The sequence below is a fragment of the Paroedura picta genome, chromosome 8, assembly GCF_049243985.1.
Source record: "Paroedura picta isolate Pp20150507F chromosome 8, Ppicta_v3.0, whole genome shotgun sequence".
Taxonomy (NCBI): Eukaryota; Metazoa; Chordata; class Lepidosauria; order Squamata; family Gekkonidae; genus Paroedura; species Paroedura picta.
In genome coordinates, this window is record NC_135376.1 from 92,154,268 (window position 1) to 92,174,761 (window position 20,494).

Below are 20,494 nucleotides of genomic sequence, written 5' to 3' on the forward strand. Positions count from 1 at the left end.
ACACTAGAAGTCAGAGTGTAAGAAAACCTCCAGCTGGAAACTGGAGACCTATGAAATGACATCACAAAGCACTCACCTATGTTGCCCCGGAGAGAAGGGGATGCCAGCTATGGGCTAGGGGTATATCAGAACACACTAGAAGTCAGAGTGTAAAAAAACCTCCAGCGAGAAACAGGAAACCTATGAAAGGACATCACAAAGCACTCACCTATGTTGCCCCGGAGAGAAGGGGATGCCTGCTATGGGCTTGGGGTATATCAGAACACACTAGTAGTCAGAGCGTAAGAAAATCTCCAGCTAGAAACTGGAAACCTATGAAATGACATCACAAAAGTCTCATCTATATTGCCCCGGAGAGAAGGGGATGCCTGCTATTGGCTAGGGGTATATCAGAACACACTAGAAGTCAGAGGGTTAGAAAACCTGCAGCTAGAACCTGGAAACCTATGAAATGACATCACAAAGCACTCTCCTATGTTGCCCCAGAGAGAAGGGGATGCGTGCTATGGGCTTGGGGTATATCAGAACACACTAGAAGTCAGAGTGTAAGAAAACCTCCAGCTAGAAACTGGAGACCTATGAAATGACATCACAAAGCGCTCGCCTACGTTGCCCCGGAGAGAAGGGGATGCCTGCTATGGGCTAGGCGTACATCAGAACACACTAGTAGTCAGAGTGTAAGAAAACCTCCAGCTAGAAACTGGAAAACTATGAAATGACATCACAAAGCAAACATCTATGTTGCCCCGGAGAGAAGGGAATTCCTGCTATGGGCTTGGGGTATTTCAGAAAACACTAGAAGTCATAGTGTAAGCAAACCTCCAGCTATAAACTGGAGACCTATGAAATGACATCACAACGCCCTCACCTACGTTGTCACAGAGAGAAGGGGATGCCTGCTATGGGCTTGGGGTATATCAGAAGACACTAGAAATCAGAGTGTAAGAAAACCTCCAGCTAGAAACTGGAAACCTATGAAATGACATCACAAAGCACTCACCTATGTTGCCCTGGAGAGAAGTAGATGCCTGCTATGGGCTTGGGATATTCAGAACACACTAGAAGTCAGAGTGTAAGAAATCCTCCAGCTAGAAACAGGAGACCTATGAAATGACATCACAAAGCGCTCGCCTACGTTGCCACAGAGAGAAGGGGATGCCTGCTATGGACTTGGGGTATATCAGAACACACTAGTAGTCAGAGTGTAAGAAATCCTCCGGCTAGGAACTGGAGACCTATGAAATGACATCACAAAGGGCTCGCCTATGTTGCTCCGGAGAGAAGGGGATGCCAGCTATGGGCTTGGGGTATATCAGAACACACTAGTTGTCAGAGTGTAAGAAAACCTCCAGCTATAAACTGGAAACATATAAAATGACATGACAACGCACTCACCTATGTTGCCCCGGAGAGAAGGGGATGCCTGCTATTGGCTAGGGGTATATCAGAACACACTAGAAGTCAGAGTGTAAGAAAACCTCCAGCTAGAAACTGGAGACCTATGAAATGACATCACAAAGCGCTCGCCTATGTTGCCCCGGAGAGAAGCAGATGCCTGCTATGCGCTAGGGGTATATCAGAACACACTAGTAGCAGAGTGTAAGAAAACCTCCAGCTAGAATCTGGAGACCTATGAAATGACATCACAAAGCACACACCTATGTTTGCCCGGAGAAAAGGGCTTGCCTACTATGGGCTTGGGGTATATCAGAACACACTAGAAGGCAGAGTGTAAGAAACCCAGCAGCTAGAATCTGGAGACCTATGAAATGACATCACAAAGCGCTCGCCTACGTTGCCCCAGAGAGAAGGGGATGCCTGCTATGGGCTTGGGGTATATCTGCAAACACAAGAAGTAAGAGTGTAAGAAAACCTCCAGCTAGAATCTGGAGACCTATGAAATGACATCACAAAGGACTCATCTATGTTGCCCTGGAGAGAAGGGCTTGACTGATATTGGCTTAGGGTACATCAGAACACACTAGTAGTCAGAGCGTAAGAAAATCTCCAGCTAGAAACTGGAAACCTATGAAATGACATCACAAAAGACTCATACATATTGCCCCGGAGAGAAGGGGATGCCTGCTATTGGCTAGGGGTATATCAGAACACATTAGAAGTCAGAGTGTAAGAAAACCTCCAGCTAGAAACTGGAGACCTATGAAATGACATCACAAGGCCCTCGCCTACGTTGCCCCGGAGAGAAGGGGATGCCTGCTATGGGCTAGGGGTATATCAGAACACACTAGTAGTCAGAGTGTAAGAAAACCTCCAGCTAGAAACTGGAGACATATAAAATGACATCACAAAGCGCTCGCCTATGTTGCCACAGAGAGAAGGGGATGCCTGCTATGGATTTGGGGTATATCAGAACACACTAGTAGTCAGAGTGTAAGAAAACCTCCAGCTAGAAACTGGAGACCTATGAAATGACATCACAAAGCCCTCACCTACGTTGTCACAGAGAGAAGGGGATGCCTGCTATGGGCTTGGGGTATATCAGAACACACTAGAATTCAGAGTGTAAGAAATCCTCCAGCTAGAAACAGGAGACCTATGAAATGACATCACAAAGGGCTCGCCTATGTTGCCCCGGAGAGAAGGGGATGCCAGCTATGGTCTTGGGGTATATCAGAACACACTAGTAGTCAGAGTGTAAGAAAACCTCCAGCTATAAACTGGAAACATATGAAATGACATCACAAAGCACTCACCTATGTTGCCCCGGAGAGAAGGGGATGCCTGCTATTGGCTAGGGGTATTTCAGAACACACTAGAAGTCAGAGTGTAAGAAAACCTCCAGCTAGAAACAGGAAACCTATGAAATGACATCACAAAGCACTCACCTATGTTGCCCCGGAGAGAAGGGGATGCCTGCTATGGGCTTGGGGTATATCAGAACACACTAGAAGTCAGAATGTAAGAAAACCTCCAGCTAGAAACTGGAGACCTATGATATGACATCACAAAGCGCTCGCCTACGTTGCCCCGGAGAGAAGGGGATGCCTGCTGTGGGCTAGGGGTATATCAGAACACACTAGTAGTCAGAGTGTAAGAAAACCTCCAGCTAGAAACTGGAAAACTATGAAATGACATCACAAAGCAAACATCTATGTTGCCCCGGAGAGAAGGGAATTCCTGCTATGGGTTTGGGGTACATCAGAACACACTAGAAGTCAGAGTGTAAGAAAATCTCCAGCTAGAAACTGTAGACCTACGAAATGACATCACAAAGCACTCACCTATGTTGCCCCGGAGAGAAGGGGATGCCTGCTATGGACTTAGGGTATATCAGAATACACTAGAAGTCAGAGTGTAAGAAAACCTCCAGCTAGAACCTGGAGACCTATGAAAGGTCATCACAAAGCGCTCGCCTACGTTGCCACAGAGAGAAGGGGATGCCTGCTATGGACTTGGGGTATATCAGAATACACTAGAAGTCAGAGTGTAAGAAAACCTCCAGCTAGAAACTGGAGACCTATGAAAGGACATCACAAAGCGCTCGCCTACGTTGCCACAGAGAGAAGGGGATGCCTGCTATGGGCTTGGGATATTCAGAACACACTAGAAGTCAGAGTGTAAGAAATCCTCCAGCTAGAAACTGGAGACCTATGAAATGACATCACAAAGGGCTCGCCTATGTTGCTCCGGAGAGAAGGGGATGCCTGCTATTGGCTAGGGGTATATCAGAACACACTAGTAGCAGAGTGTAAGAAAACCTCCAGCTAGAATCTGGAGACCTATGAAATGACATCACAAAGCACACACCTATGTTTGCCCGGAGAAAATGGCTTGCCTACTATGGGATTGGGGCATATCAGAACACACTAGAAGTCAGAGTGTAAGAAAACCTCCAGCTAGATACTGGAGACTTATGAAATGACATCACAACGCCCTCGCCTACGTTGCCCCGGAGAGAAGGGGATGCCTGCTATGGGCTAGGGGTATATCAGAACACACTAGTAGTCAGAGTGTAAGAAAACCTCCAGCTAGAAACTGGAGACATATAAAATGACATCACAAAGCGCACGCCTATGTTGCCACAGAGAGAAGGGGATGCCTGCTATGGATTTGGGGTATATCAGAACACACTAGAAGTCAGAGTGTAAGAAAACCTCCAGCTAGAAACTGTAGACCTACGAAATGACATCACAAAGCACTTGCCTACGTTGCCACAGAGAGAAGGGGATGCCTGCTATGGACTTGGGGTATATCAGAACACACTAGAAGTCAGAGTGTAAGAAAACCTCCAGCTAGAAACTGGAGACCTATGAAATGACATCACAAAGCACACACCTATGTTTGCCCGGAGAAAAGGGCTTGCCTACTATGGGCTTGGGGTATATCAGAACACACTAGAAGGCAGAGTGTAAGAAACCCAGCAGCTAGAATCTGGAGACCTATGAAATGACATCACAAAGCGCTCGCCTACGTTGCCCCAGAGAGAAGGGGATGCCTGCTATGGGCTTGGGGTATATCTACAAACACAAGAAGTAAGAGTGTAAGAAAACCTCCAGCTAGAATCTGGAGACCTATGAAATGACATCACAAAGGACTCATCTATGTTGCCCTGGAGAGAAGGGCTTGACTGATATTGGCTTCGGGTACATCAGAACACACTAGTAGTCAGAGCGTAAGAAAATCTCCAGCTAGAAACTGGAAACCTATGAAATGACATCACAAAAGACTCATACATATTGCCCCGGAGAGAAGGGGATGCCTGCTATTGGCTAGGGGTATATCAGAACACATTAGAAGTCAGAGTGTAAGAAAACCTGCAGCTAGAATATGGAGACCTATAAAATGACATCACAAAGCACTCACCTATGTTGCCCCAGAGAGAAGGGGATGCGTGCTATGGGCTTGGGGTATATCAGAACACACTAGAAGTCAGAGTGTAAGAAAACCTCCAGCTAGAAACTGGAGACCTATGAAATGACATCACAACGCCCTCGCCTACGTTGCCCCGGAGAGAAGGGGATGCCTGCTATGGGCTAGGGGTATATCAGAACACACTAGTAGTCAGAGTGTAAGAAAACCTCCAGCTAGAAACTGGAGACATATAAAATGACATCACAAAGCGCTCGCCTATGTTGCCACAGAGAGAAGGGGATGCCTGCTATGGATTTGGGGTATATCAGAACACACTAGTAGTCTGAGTGTAAGAAAACCTCCAGCTAGAAACTGGAGACCTATGAAATGACATCACAAAGCCCTCACCTACGTTGTCACAGAGAGAAGGGGATGCCTGCTATGGGCTTGGGGTATATCAGAACACACTAGAATTCAGAGTGTAAGAAATCCTCCAGCTAGAAACAGGAGACCTATGAAATGACATCACAAAGGGCTCGCCTATGTTGCCCCGGAGAGAAGGGGATGCCAGCTATGGTCTTGGGGTATATCAGAACACACTAGTAGTCAGAGTGTAAGAAAACCTCCAGCTATAAACTGGAAACATATGAAATGACATCACAAAGCACTCACCTATGTTGCCCCGGAGAGAAGGGGATGCCTGCTATTGGCTAGGGGTATATCAGAACACACTAGAAGTCAGAGTGTAAGAAAACCTCCAGCTAGAAACAGGAAACCTATGAAATGACATCACAAAGCACTCACCTATGTTGCCCCGGAGAGAAGGGGATGCCTGCTATGGGCTTGGGGTATATCAGAACACACTAGAAGTCAGAATGTAAGAAAACCTCCAGCTAGAAACTGGAGACCTATGAAATGACATCACAAAGCGCTCGCCTACGTTGCCCCGGAGAGAAGGGGATGCCTGCTGTGGGCTAGGGGTATATCAGAACACACTAGTAGTCAGAGTGTAAGAAAACCTCCAGCTAGAAACTGGAAAACTATGAAATGACATCACAAAGCAAACATCTATGTTGCCCCGGAGAGAAGGGAATTCCTGCTATGGGTTTGGGGTACATCAGAACACACTAGAAGTCAGAGTGTAAGAAAATCTCCAGCTAGAAACTGTAGACCTACGAAATGACATCACAAAGCACTCACCTATGTTGCCCCGGAGAGAAGGGGATGCCTGCTATGGGCTTGGGATATTCAGAACACACTAGAAGTCAGAGTGTAAGAAAACCTCCAGCTAGAACCTGGAGACCTATGAAAGGACATCACAAAGCGCTCGCCTACGTTGCCACAGAGAGAAGGGGATGCCTGCTATGGACTTGGGGTATATCAGAATACACTAGAAGTCAGAGTGTAAGAAAACCTCCAGCTAGAAACTGGAGACCTATGAAAGGACATCACAAAGCGCTCGCCTACGTTGCCACAGAGAGAAGGGGATGCCTGCTATGGGCTTGGGATATTCAGAACACACTAGAAGTCAGAGTGTAAGAAATCCTCCAGCTAGAAACTGGAGACCTATGAAATGACATCACAAAGGGCTCGCCTATGTTGCTCCGGAGAGAAGGGGATGCCTGCTATTGGCTAGGGGTATATCAGAACACACTAGTAGCAGAGTGTAAGAAAACCTCCAGCTAGAATCTGGAGACCTATGAAATGACATCACAAAGCACACACCTATGTTTGCCCGGAGAAAATGGCTTGCCTACTATGGGCTTGGGGTATATCAGAACACACTAGAAGGCAGAGTGTAAGAAACCCAGCAGCTAGAATCTGGAGACTTATGAAATGACATCCCAAAGCACTCACCTATCTTGCCCCAGAGAGAAGGGGATGCCTGCTATGGGCTTGGGGTATATCTGCAAACACAGGAAGTAAGAGTGTAAGAAAACCTCCAGCTAGAATCTGGAGACCTATGAAATGACATTACAAAGGACTCATCTATGTTGCCCTGGAGAGAAGGGCTTGACTGATATTGCCTTGGGGTACATCAGAACACACTAGTAGTCAGAGCGTAAGAAAACCTCCAGTTAGAAACTGGATACATATAAAATGACATCACAAAGCGCTCGCCTATGTTGCCACAGAGAGAAGGGGATGCGTGCTATGGGCTTGGGGTATATCAGAACACACTAGAAGTCAGAGTGTAAGAAAACCTCCAGCTAGAAACTGTAGACCTACGAAATGACATCACAAAGCACTTGCCTACGTTGCCACAGAGAGAAGGGGATGCCTGCTATGGACTTGGGGTATATCAGAACACACTAGTAGTCAGAGTGTAAGAAAACCTCCAGCTAGAAACTGGAGACCTATGAAAGGACATCACAAAGCGCTCGCCTACGTTACCACAGAGAGAAGGGGATGCCTGCTATGGGCTTGGGGTATATCTGCAAACACAAGAAGTAAGAGTGTAAGAAAACCTCCAGCTAGAATCTGGAGACCTATGAAATGACATAACAAAGGACTCATCTATGTTGCCCTGGAGAGAAGGGCTTGACTGATATTGGCTTCGGGTACATCAGAACACACTAGTAGTCAGAGCGTAAGAAAATCTCCAGCTAGAAACTGGAAACCTATGAAATGACATCACAAAAGACTCACCTATGTTGCCCCAGAGAGAAGGGGATGCGTGCTATGGGCTTGGGGTATATCAGAACACACTAGAAGTCAGAGTGTAAGAAAACCTCCAGCTAGAACAGGAAACCTATGAAATGACATCACAAAGCACTCACCTATGTTGCCCCGGAGAGAAGGGGATGCCTGCTATGGGCTTGGGGTATATCAGAACACACTAGTAGTCAGAGCGTAAGAAAATCTCCAGCTAGAAACTGGAAACCTATGAAATGACATCACAAAAGACTCATCTATATTGCCCCGGAGAGAAGGGGATGCGTGCTATGGGCTTGGGGTATATCAGAACACACTAGAAGTCAGAGTGTAAGAAAACCTCCAGCTAGAAACTGGAGACCTATGAAATGACATCACAAAAGACTCACCTATGTTGCCCCAGAGAGAAGGGGATGCGTGCTATGGGCTTGGGGTATATCAGAACACACTAGAAGTCAGAGTGTAACAAAACCTCCAGCTAGAAACTGGAGACCTATGAAATGACATCACAAAGCACTCACCTATGTTGCCCCGGAGAGAAGGGGATGCCTGCTATGGGCTAGGGGTATATCAGAACACACTAGAAGTCAGAGTGTAAAAAAACCTCCAGCTAGAAACTGGAGACATATAAAATGACATCACAAAGCGCTCGCCTATGTTGCCACAGAGAGAAGGGGATGCCTGCTATGGATTTGGGATATATCAGAACACACTAGTAGTCAGAGTGTAAGAAAACCTCCAGCTAGAAACTGGAGACCTATGAAATGACATCACAAAGCCCTCACCTACGTTGCCACAGAGAGAAGGAGATGCCTGCTATGGGCTTGGGGTATATCAGAAGACACTAGAAATCAGAGTGTAAGAAAACCTCCAGCTAGAAACTGGAGACATATAAACTGACATCACAATGCGCTCGCCTATGTTGCCACAGAGAGAAGGGGATGCCTGCTATGGATTTGGGGTACATCAGAACACACTAGTAAGAGTGTAAGAAAACCTCCAGCTAGAAACTGGAGACCTATTAAATGACATCACAAAGCCCTCACCTACGTTGTCACAGAGAGAAGGGGATGCCTGCTATGGGCTTGGGGTATATCAGAAGACACTAGAAATCAGAGTGTAAGAAAACCTCCAGCTAGAAACTGGAAACCTATGAAATGACATCACAAAGCGCTCGCCTATGTTGCCCCGGAGAGAAGGGGATGCCTGCTATGGGCTTGGGATATTCAGAACACACTAGAAGTCAGAGTGTAAGAAATCCTCCAGCTAGAAACAGGAGACCTATGAAATGACATCACAAAGGGCTCGCCTATGTTGCCCCGGAGAGAAGGGGATGCCAGCTATGGTCTTGGGGTATATCAGAACACACTAGTAGTCAGAGTGTAAGAAAACCTCCAGCTTTAAACTGGAAACATATGAAATGACATCACAAAGCACTCACCTATGTTGCCCCGGAGAGAAGGGGATGCCTGCTATGGGCTTGGGGTATATCAGAACACACTAGTAGTCAGAGTGTAAGAAAACCTCCAGCTAGAAACTGGAAAACTATGAAATGACATCACAAATCAAACATCTATGTTGCCCCGGAGAGAAGGGAATTCCTGCTATGGGTTTGGGGTACATCAGAACACTCTAGAAGTCAGAGTGTAAGAAAACCTCCAGCTAGAAACTGGAGACCTATGAAAGGACATCACAAAGCGCTCGCCTATGTTGCTCCGGAGAGAAGGGGATGCCAGCTATGGGCTTGGGGTATATCAGAACACACTAGAAGGCAGAGTGTAAGAAAACCTCCAGCTAGAAACAGGAAACCTATGAAATGACATCACAAAGCACTCACCTATGTTTGCCCGGAGAAAATGGCTTGCCTACTATGGGCTTGGGGTATATCAGAACACACTAGAAGGCAGAGTGTAAGAAAACCTCCAGCTAGAAACAGGAAACCTATGAAATGACATCACAAAGCACTCACCTATGTTGCCCCGGAGAGAAGGGGATGCCTGCTATGGGCTTGGGGTATATCTGCAAACACAAGAAGTAAGAGTGTAAGAAAACCTCCAGCTAGAATCTGGAGACCTATGAAATGACATCACAAAGGACTCATCTATGTTGCCCTGGAGAGAAGGGCTTGACTGATATTGGCTTGGGGTACATCAGAACACACTAGTAGTCAGAGCGTAAGAAAATCTCCAGCTAGAAACTGGAAACCTATGAAATGACATCACAAAAGACTCATCTATATTGCCCCGGAGAGAAGGGGATGCCTGCTATGGGCAAGGGGTATATCAGAACACACTAGAAGTCAGAGTGTAAGAAAACCTCCAGCTAGAAACTGGAGACCTATGAAATGACATCACAAAGTGCTCGCCTACGTTGTCACAGAGAGAAGGGGATGCCTGTTATGGGCTAGGGGTATATCAGAACACACTAGTAGTCAGAGTGTAAGAAAACCTCCAGCTAGAAACTGGAAAACTATGAAATGACATCACAAAGCACACATCTATGTTGCCCCGGAGAGAAGGGAATTCCTGCTATAGGCTTGGGGTATATCAGAACACACTAGTAGTCAGAGTGTAAGAAAACCTCCAGCTGGAAACTGGAGACCTATGAAATGAAATCACAAAGTGCTCACCTAAGTTGACCCGGAGAGAAGGGCTTGCCTGCTATGGGCTTGGGGTATTGAGAATACACTAGAAGTCAGAGTGTAAGAAAACCTCCAGCTAGAAACTGGAGACCTATGAAATGACATCACAAAGCGCTCGCCTACGTTGCCCCGGAGAGAAGGGGATGCCTGCTATGGTCTTGGGGTATTCAGAACACACTAGTAGTCAGAGTGTAAGAAAACCTCCAGCTAGAAACTGGAGACCTATGAAATGACATCACAAAGCACTCACCTATGTTGCCCGGGAGAGAAGGGGATGCCTGCTATTGGCTAGGGGTATATCAGAACACACTAGAAGTCAGAGTATAAGAAAACCTCCAGCTAGAAACTGGAGACCTATGAAATGACATCACAAAGCACTCACCTATGTTGCCCCAGAGAGAAGGGGATGCGTGCTATGGGCTTGGGGTATATCAGAACACACTAGAAGTCAGAGTGTAAGAAAACCTCCAGCTAGAAACTGGAGACCTATGAAATGACATCACAAAGCGCTTGCCTACCTTGCCCCGGAGAGAAGGGGATGCCTGCTATGGGATAGGGGTATATCAGAACACACTAGAAGTCAGAGTGTAAGAAAACCTCCAGCTAGAAACAGGAAACCTATGAAATGACATCACAAAGCACTCACCTATGTTGCCCCGGAGAGAAGGGGATGCCTGCTATGGGCTTGGGGTATATCAGATCACACTAGAAGTCAGAATGTAAGAAAACCTCCAGCTAGAAACTGGAGACCTATGAAATGACATCACAAAGCACTCGCCTACGTTGCCCCGGAGAGAAGGGGATGCCTGCTGTGGGCTAGGGGTATATCAGAACACACTAGAAGTCAGAGTGTAAGAAAACCTCCAGCTAGAAACTGGAGACCTATGAAATGACATCACAAAGCGCTTGCCTACCTTGCCCCGGAGAGAAGGGGATGTCTGCTATGGGATAGGGGTATATCAGAACACACTAGAAGTCAGAGTGTAAGAAAACCTCCAGCTAGAAACTGGAGACATATAAAATGACATCACAAAGCGCTCGCCTATGTTGCCACAGAGAGAAGGGGATGCCTGCTATGGATTTGGGGTATATCAGAACACACTAGTAGTCAGAGTGTAAGAAAACCTCCAGCTAGAAACTGGAGACCTATGAAATGACATCACAAAGCGCTTGCCTACGTTGCCCCGGAGAGAAGGGGATGCCTGCTATGGGCTTGGGGTATATCAGAACACAAAGCGCTCGCTTAAGTTGCCGCGGAGAGAAGGGGATGCCTGCTATGGGCAAGGGGTATATCAGAATACACTAGAAGTCAGAGTGTAAGAAAACCTCCAGCTAGAAACTGGAGACCTATGAAATGACATCACAAAGTGCTCGCCTACGTTGCCCCGGAGAGAAGGGGATGCCTGTTATGGGCTAGGGGTATATCAGAACACACTAGTAGTCAGAGTGTAAGAAAACCTCCAGCTAGAAACTGGAAAACTATGAAATGACATCACAAAGCACACATCTATGTTGCCCCGGAGAGAAGGGAATTCCTGCTATAGGCTTGGGGTATATCAGAACACACTAGAAGTCAGAGTGTAAGAAAACCTCCAGCTAGAAACTGGAGACCTATGAAATGACATCACAAAGCGCTCGCCTACGTTGCCCCGGAGAGAAGGAGATGCCTGCTATGGTCTTGGGGTATTCAGAACACACTAGTAGTCAGAGTGTGAGAAAACCTCCAGCTAGAAACTGGAGACCTATGAAATGACATCACAAAGCACTCACCTATGTTGCCCCGGAGAGAAGGGGATGCCTGCTATTGGCTAGGGGTATATCAGAACACACTAGAAGTCAGAGTGTAAGAAAACCTCCAGCTAGAAACTGGAGACCTATGAAATGACATCACAAAGCGCTCGCCTAGGTTGCCCCGGAGAGAAGCGGATGCCTGATATGGGCTAGGGGTATATCAGAACACACTAGTAGCAGAGTGTAAGAAAACCTCCAGCTAGAAACTGGAAACCTATGAAATGACATCACGAAGCACACACCTATGTTTGCCCGGAGAGAAGGGGATGCCTGCTATGGGCTAGGGGTATATCAGAACACACTAGTAGTAAGAGTGTAAGAAAACCTCCAGCTAGAAACTGGAGACCTATGAAATGACATCACAAAGCGCTCGCCTACGTTGCCACAGAGAGAAGGGGATGCCTGATATGGGCTAGGGGTATATCAGAACACACTAGTAGCTGAGTGTAAGAAAACCTCCAGCTAGAAACTGGAGACCTATGAAATGACATCACAAAGCGCTCGTCTATGTTGCTCCTGAGAGAAGGGGATGCCTGCTATGGGCTAGGGGTATATCAGAACACACTAGTAGCTGAGTGTAAGAAAACCTCCAGCTAGAATCTGGAGACCTATGAAATGACATCCCAAAGCACTCACCTATGTTGGCCCGGAGAAAAGGGCTTGCCTGCTATGGGCTTGGGGTATATCAGAACACACTAGAAGGCAGAGTGTAAGAAAACCTCCAGCTAGAATCTGGAGACCTATGAAATGACAACACAAAGGACTCATCTATGTTGCCCTGGAGAGAAGGGCTTGACTGATATTGGCTTAGGATACATCAGAACACACTAGTAGTCAGAGTGTAAGAAAATCTCCAGCTAGAAACTGGAAACCTATGAAATGACATCACAAAAGACTCATCTATGTTGCCCCGGAGAGAAGGGGATGCCTGCTATGGGCTTGGGGTACATCAGAACACACTAGAAGTCAGAGTGTAAGAAAATCTCCAGCTAGAAACTGGAAACCTATGAAATGACATCACAAAGCGCTCGCCTAAGTTGCCCAGGAGAGAAGGGGATGCCTGCTATGGGCTAGGGGTATATCAGAACACACTAGAAGTCAGAATGTAAGAAAACCTCCAGCTAGAAACTGGAGACCTATGAAATGACATCACAAAGCGCTCGCCTACGTTGCCACAGAGAGAAGGGGATGCCTGCTATGGGCTTGGGATATTCAGAACACAGTAGAAGTCAGAGTGTAAGAAATCCTCCAGCTAGAAACAGGAGACCTATGAAATGACATCACAAAGGGCTCACCTATTTTGCCCCGGAGAGAAGGGGATGCCTGCTATTGGCTAGGGGTACATCAGAACACACTAGAAGTCAGAGTGTAAGAAAACCTCCAGCTATAAACTGGAAACATATGAAATGACATCACAAAGCACTCACCTATGTTGCCCCGGAGAGAAGGGGATGCCTGCTATTGGCTAGGGGTATATCAGAACACACTAGAAGTCAGAGTGTAAGAAAACCTCCAGCTAGAAACTGGAGACCTATGAAATGACATCACAAAGCGCTCGCCTAGGTTGCCCCGGAGGGAAGCGGATGCCTGATATGGGCTAGGGGTATTTCAGAACACACTAGTAGCAGAGTGTAAGAAAACCTCCAGCTAGAAAATGGAAACCTATGAAATGACATCACGAAGCACTCACCTAGGTTGCCCCGGAGAGAAGGGGATGCCTGCTATGGGCTAGGGGTATATCAGAACATACTAGTAGTAAGAGTGTAAGAAAACCTCCAGCTAGAAACTGGAGACCTATGAAATGACATCCCAAAGCGCTCGTCTATGTTGCCCCAGAGAGAAGGGGATGCCTGCTATGGGCTTGGGGTATATCTGCAAACACAAGAAGTAAGAGTGTAAGAAAACCTCCAGCTAGAATCTGGAGACCTATGAAATGACATCACAAAGGACTCATCTATGTTGCCCTGGAGAGAAGGGCTTGACTGATATCGGCTTGGGGTACATCAGAACACTCTAGTAGTCAGAGTGTAAGAAAATCTCCAGCTAGAAACTGGAAACCTATGAAATGACATCACAAAAGACTCATCTATATTGCCCCGGAGAGAAGGGGATGCCTGCTATTGGCTATGGGTATATCAGAACACACAAGAAGTCAGAGTGTAAGAAAACCTGCAGCTAGAATCTGGAGACCTATAAAATGACATCACAAAGCACTCACCTATGTTGCCCCAGAGAGAAGGGGATGCGTGCTATGGGTTTGGGGTATATCAGAACACACTAGAAGTCAGAGTGTAAGAAAACCTCCAGCTAGAAACTGGAAAACTATGAAATGACATCACAAAGCACACATCTATGTTGCCCCGGAGAGAAGGGGTATATCAGAAAACACTAGAAGTCATAGTGTAAGCAAACCTCCAGCTAGAAACTGGAGACCTATGAAATGACATCACAACGCCCTCGCCTACGTTGCCCCGGAGAGAAGGGGATGCCTGCTATGGGCTAGGGGTATATCAGAACACACTAGAAGTCAGAGTGTAAGAAAACCTCCAGCTAGAAACTGGAGACCTATGAAATGACATCACAAAGCGCTCGCCTAGGTTGCCCCGGAGAGAAGCGGATGCCTGATATGGGCTAGGGGTATATCAGAACACACTAGTAGCAGAGTGTAAGAAAACCTCCAGCTAGAAACTGGAAACCTATGAAATGACATCACGAAGCACACACCTATGTTTGCCCGGAGAGAAGGGGATGCCTGCTATGGGCTAGGGGTATATCAGAACACACTAGTAGTAAGAGTGTAAGAAAACCTCCAGCTAGAAACTGGAGACCTATGAAATGACATCACAAAGCGCTCGCCTACGTTGCCACAGAGAGAAGGGGATGCCTGATATGGGCTAGGGGTATATCAGAACACACTAGTAGCTGAGTGTAAGAAAACCTCCAGCTAGAAACTGGAAACCTATGAAATGACATCACAAAGCGCTCGTCTATGTTGCTCCTGAGAGAAGGGGATGCCTGCTATGGGCTAGGGGTATATCAGAACACACTAGTAGCTGAGTGTAAGAAAACCTCCAGCTAGAATCTGGAGACCTATGAAATGACATCCCAAAGCACTCACCTATGTTGGCCCGGAGAAAAGGGCTTGCCTGCTATGGGCTTGGGGTATATCAGAACACACTAGAAGGCAGAGTGTAAGAAACCCAGCAGCTAGAATCTGGAGACCTATGAAATGACATCCCAAAGCACTCACCTATGTTGCCCCAGAGAGAAGGGGATGCCTGCTATGGGCTTGGGGTATATCTGCAAACACAAGAAGTAAGAGTGTAAGAAAACCTCCAGCTAGAATCTGGAGACCTATGAAATGACATCACAAAGGACTCATCTACGTTGCCCTGGTGAGAAGGGCTTGACTGATATTGGCTTGGGGTACATCAGAACACACTAGTAGTCAGAGTGTAAGAAAATCTCCAGCTAGAAACTGGAAACCTATGAAATGACATCACAAAAGACTCATCTATATTGCCCCGGAGAGAAGGGGATGCCTGCTATTGGCTAGGGGTATATCAGAACACACTAGAAGTCAGAGTGTAAGAAAACCTCCAGCTAGAAACTGGAAAACTATGAAATGACATCACAAAGCACACATCTATGTTGCCCCGGAGAGAAGGGAATTCCTGCTATGGGCTTGGGGTATATCAGAAAACACTAGAAGTCATAGTGTAAGCAAACCTCCAGCTAGAAACTGGAGACCTATGAAATGACATCACAACGCCCTCGCCTACGTTGCCCCGGAGAGAAGGGGATGCCTGCTATGGGCTAGGGGTATATCAGAACACACTAGTAGTCAGAGTGTAAGAAAACCTCCAGCTAGAAACTGGAGACATATGAAATGACATCACAAAGCGCTCGCCTACGTTGCCACAGAGAGAAGGGGATGCCTGCTATGGATTTGGGGTATATCAGAACACACTAGTAGTCAGAGTGTAAGAAAACCTCTAGCTAGAAACTGGAGACCTATGAAATGACATCACAAAGCCCTCACCTACGTTGCCACAGAGAGAAGGGGATGCCTGCTATGGGCTTGGGGTATATCAGAAGACACTAGAAATCAGAGTGTAAGAAAACCCTAGCTATAAACTGGAAACATATGAAATGACATCACAAAGCACTCACCTATGTTGCCACAGAGAGAAGGGGATGCCTGCTATGGGCTTGGGGTATATCAGAAGACACTAGAAATCAGAGTGTAAGAAAACCTCCAGCTATAAACTGGAAACCTATGAAATGACATCACAAAGCACTCACCTATGTTGCCCCGGAGAGTAGGGGATGCCTGCTATCGGCTTGGGGTATATCAATACACACTAGAAGTCAGAGGGTAAGAAAACCTCCAGCTATAAACTGGAAACATATGAAATGACATCACAAAGCACTCACCTATGTTGCCCCGGAGAGAAGGGGATGCCTGCTATGGGCTTGGGGTACATCAGAACACACTAGAAGTCAGAGGGTTAGAAAACCTCCAGCTATAAACTGGAAACCTATGAAATGACATCACAAAGCAGTCACCTATGTTGCCCCGGAGACAAGGGGATGCCTGCTATGGGCTTGGGGTATTCAGAACACACTAGAAGTCAGAGTGTAAGAAAACCTCCAGCTAGAAACTGGAAACCTATGAAATGACATCACAAAGCGCTCGCCTAAGTTTCCCCGGAGAGAAGGGGATGCCTGCTATGGGCTTGGGGTATATCACAACACACTAGAAGTCAGAGTGTAAGAAAACCTCCAGCTAGAAACTGGAGACCTATGAAATGACATCACAAAGCGCTCGCCTACGTTGCCCCGGAGAGAAGGGGATGCCTGCTGTGGGCTAGGGGTATATCACAACACACTAGTAGTCAGAGTGTAAGAAAACCTCCAGCTAGAAACTGGAAAACTATGAAATGACATCACAAAGCAAACATCTATGTTGCCCCGGAGAGAAGGGAATTCCTGCTATGGGTTTGGGGTACATCAGAACACACTAGAAGTCAGAGTGTAAGAAAACCTCCAGCTAGAAACTGTAGACCTACGAAATGACATCACAAAGCCCTCACCTACGTTGCCACAGAGAGAAGGGGATGCCTGCTATGGACTTGGGGTATATCAGAATACACTAGAAGTCAGAGTGTAAGAAAACCTCCAGCTAGAAACTGGAGACCTACGAAATGACATCACAAATCACTCACCTACGTTGCCACAGAGAGAAGGGGATGCCTGCTATGGACTTGGGGTATATCAGAATACACTAGAAGTCAGAGTGTAAGAAAACCTCCAGCTAGAAACTGGAGACCTATGAAATGACATCACAAAGCACTCACCAATGTTTCCCTGGAGAGAAGTAGATGCCTGCTATGGGCTTGGGATATTCAGAACACACTAGAAGTCAGAGTATAAGAAATCCTCCAGCTAGAAACTGGAGACCTATGAAATGACATCACAAAGGGCTCGCCTATGTTGCTCCGGAGAGAAGGGGATGCCAGCTATGGGCTTGGGGTATATCAGAACACACTAGTTGTCAGAGTGTAAGAAAACCTCCAGCTATAAACTGGAAACATATGAAATGACATCACAAAGCACTCACCTATGTTGCCCCGGAGAGAAGTGGATGCCTGCTATGGGCTTGGGGTATATCAGAATACACTAGAAGTCAGAGTGTAAGAAAACCTCCAGCTAGAAACTGGAGACCTATGAAATGACATCACAAAGTGTTCACCTAAGTTGCCCCGGAGAGAAGCAGATGCCTGCTCTGCGCTAGGTGTATATCAGAACAAACTAGTAGCAGAGTGTAAGAAAACCTCCAGCTAGAATCTGGAGACCTATGAAATGACATCACAAAGCACACACCTATGTTTGCCCGGAGAAAAGGGCTTGCCTACTATGGGCTTGGGGTATATCAGAACACACTAGAAGGCAGAGTGTAAGAAACCCAGCAGCTAGAATCTGGAGACCTATGAAATGACATCCCAAAGCACTCACCTATGTTGCCCCAGAGAGAAGGGGATGCCTGCTATGGGCTTGGGGTATATCTGCAAACACAAGAAGTAAGAGTGTAAGAAAACCTCCAGCTAGAATCTGGAGACCTATGAAATGACATCACAAAGGACTCATCTACGTTGCCCTGGTGAGAAGGGCTTGACTGATATTGGCTTGGGGTACATCAGAACACACTAGTAGTCAGAGTGTAAGAAAATCTCCAGCTAGAAACTGGAAACCTATGAAATGACATCACAAAAGACTCATCTATATTGCCCCGGAGAGAAGGGGATGCCTGCTATTGGCTAGGGGTATATCAGAACACACTAGAAGTCAGAGTGTAAGAAAACCTCCAGCTAGAAACTGGAAAACTATGAAATGACATCACAAAGCACACATCTATGTTGCCCCGGAGAGAAGGGAATTCCTGCTATGGGCTTGGGGTATATCAGAAAACACTAGAAGTCATAGTGTAAGCAAACCTCCAGCTAGAAACTGGAGACCTATGAAATGACATCACAACGCCCTCGCCTACGTTGCCCCGGAGAGAAGGGGATGCCTGCTATGGGCTAGGGGTATATCAGAACACACTAGTAGTCAGAGTGTAAGAAAACCTCCAGCTAGAAACTGGAGACATATGAAATGACATCACAAAGCGCTCGCGTACGTTGCCACAGAGAGAAGGGGATGCCTGCTATGGATTTGGGGTATATCAGAACACACTAGTAGTCAGAGTGTAAGAAAACCTCTAGCTAGAAACTGGAGACCTATGAAATGACATCACAAAGCCCTCACCTACGTTGCCACAGAGAGAAGGGGATGCCTGCTATGGGCTTGGGGTATATCAGAAGACACTAGAAATCAGAGTGTAAGAAAACCTCCAGCTATAAACTGGAAACATATGAAATGACATCACAAAGCACTCACCTATGTTGCCACAGAGAGAAGGGGATGCCTGCTATGGGCTTGGGGTATATCAGAAGACACTAGAAATCAGAGTGTAAGAAAACCTCCAGCTATAAACTGGAAACCTATGAAATGACATCACAAAGCACTCACCTATGTTGCCCCGGAGAGTAGGGGATGCCTGCTATCGGCTTGGGGTATATCAATACACACTAGAAGTCAGAGGGTAAGAAAACCTCCAGCTATAAACTGGAAACATATGAAATGACATCACAAAGCACTCACCTATGTTGCCCCGGAGAGAAGGGGATGCCTGCTATGGGCTTGGGGTACATCAGAACACACTAGAAGACAGAGGGTTAGAAAACCTCCAGCTATAAACTGGAAACCTATGAAATGACATCACAAAGCAGTCACCTATGTTGCCCCGGAGACAAGGGGATGCCTGCTATGGGCTTGGGGTATTCAGAACACACTAGAAGTCAGAGTGTAAGAAAACCTCCAGCTAGAAACTGGAAACCTATGAAATGACATCACAAAGCGCTCGCCTAAGTTTCCCCGGAGAGAAGGGGATGCCTGCTATGGGCTTGGGGTATATCACAACACACTAGAAGTCAGAATGTAAGAAAACCTCCAGCTAGAAACTGGAGACCTATGAAATGACATCACAAAGCGCTCGCCTACGTTGCCCCGGAGAGAAGGGGATGCCTGCTGTGGGCTAGGGGTATATCACAACACACTAGTAGTCAGAGTGTAAGAAAACCTCCAGCTAGAAACTGGAAAACTATGAAATGACATCACAAAGCAAACATCTATGTTGCCCCGGAGAGAAGGGAATTCCTGCTATGGGTTTGGGGTACATCAGAACACACTAGAAGTCAGAGTGTAAGAAAACCTCCAGCTAGAAACTGTAGACCTACGAAATTACATCACAAAGCCCTCACCTACGTTGCCACAGAGAGAAGGGGATGACTGCTATGGACTTGGGGTATATCAGAATACACTAGAAGTCAGAGTGTAAGAAACCCAGCAGCTAGAATCTGGAGACCTATGAAATGACATCCCAAAGCACTCACCTATGTTGCCCCAGAGAGAAGGGGATGCCTGCTATGGGCTTGGGGTATATCTGCAAACACAAGAAGTAAGAGTGTAAGAAAACCTCCAGCTAGAATCTGGAGACCTATGAAATGACATCACAAAGGACTCATCTACGTTGCCCTGGTGAGAAGGGCTTGACTGATATTGGCTTGGGGTACATCAGAACACACTAGTAGTCAGAGTGTAAGAAAATCTCCAGCTAGAAACTGGAAACCTATGAAATGACATCACAAAAGACTCATCTATATTGCCCCGGAGAGAAGGGGATGCCTGCTATTGGCTAGGGGTATATCAGAACACACTAGTAGTCAGAGTGTAAGAAAACCTCCAGCTAGAAACTGGAGACATATGAAATGACATCACAAAGCGCTCGCCTACGTTGCCACAGAGAGAAGGGGATGCCTGCTATGGGCTTGGGGTATATCTGCAAACACAAGAAGTAAGAGTGTAAGAAAACCTCCAGCTAGAATCTGGAGACCTATGAAATGACATCACAAAGGACTCATCTACGTTGCCCTGGTGAGAAGGGCTTGACTGATATTGGCTTGGGGTACATCAGAACACACTAGTAGTCAG